The following is an 813-nucleotide window of genomic DNA, read 5'->3' on the forward strand; positions in this document are numbered from 1 at the left end:
CAGAGGTTGCAGTGAGCCGAGGTTGTACCACTGCACTCCAGCCTGGGAGACAGAGCAAGACTCCGTCTGAAAAAAAAAAACGGAATGTAATTAGAAGTGTTACAGTCCTGTCTGTTAACTGGTAAATTTGGTCCATTTACATTTCTTATGATAGTAAACTATTTGAATTAGATTTTATTATCTCATTCTGTGCTTTCTATTTGTCCAGGTGTTTCTGTTCCTTTTTTTTTTTTTTTTTTTTTTTTTAAACTTCCTGCCTATCCACACGCAGCCATCAGCCCACAAAGACATGACTACCAATGCGGGCCCGTTGCACCCATACTGGCCTCAGCACCTAAGACTGGACAACTTTGTACCTAATGACCGCCCCACCTGGCATATACTGGCTGGCCTCTTCTCTGTCACAGGGGTCTTAGTCGTGACCACATGGCTGTTGTCAGGTCGTGCTGCGGTTGTCCCACTGGGGACTTGGCGGCGACTGTCCCTGTGCTGGTTTGTAGTGTGTGGGTTCATTCACCTGGTGATCGAGGGCTGGTTCATTCTCTACTACGAGGACCTGCTTGGAGACCAAGCCTTCTTATCTCAACTCTGTGAGTCCTGAGTTTTTTCATGTGCTGTGGGATGGGATTTGCTGGGCAGGGATTAGCTTGCATGTTTACCTATCCACCTATTCTTCTTCCATTGATTTATTTTAAATTTTTATTTAACCTTTTAAACAATTTATTATAGGCCGGGCATGGTGGCTCACGCTTATAATCCCAGCACTTTGGGAGGCCGAGGCGGGCGGATCACTTGAGGTCAGGAATTTGAGAC

The 813-nt window shown here is 45.8% G+C and overlaps 1 long non-coding RNA gene across 1 annotated transcript in view; it reads left to right on the forward strand.

The window, feature by feature from the left end:
• LOC111533508 overlaps positions 1-596 on the forward strand; it is a 4,011-nt gene extending 3,415 nt beyond the window's left edge. The window contains exon 3 of the long non-coding RNA XR_002728889.3: positions 441-596. This is a non-coding gene — a long non-coding RNA (uncharacterized LOC111533508). The remainder of the gene's footprint in view (positions 1-440) is intronic.
• The last annotated feature ends 217 nt before the right edge of the window (positions 597-813 follow it).

This window comes from Piliocolobus tephrosceles, unplaced genomic scaffold (genome assembly GCF_002776525.5).
Source record: "Piliocolobus tephrosceles isolate RC106 unplaced genomic scaffold, ASM277652v3 unscaffolded_9661, whole genome shotgun sequence".
Taxonomy (NCBI): domain Eukaryota; kingdom Metazoa; phylum Chordata; class Mammalia; order Primates; family Cercopithecidae; genus Piliocolobus; species Piliocolobus tephrosceles.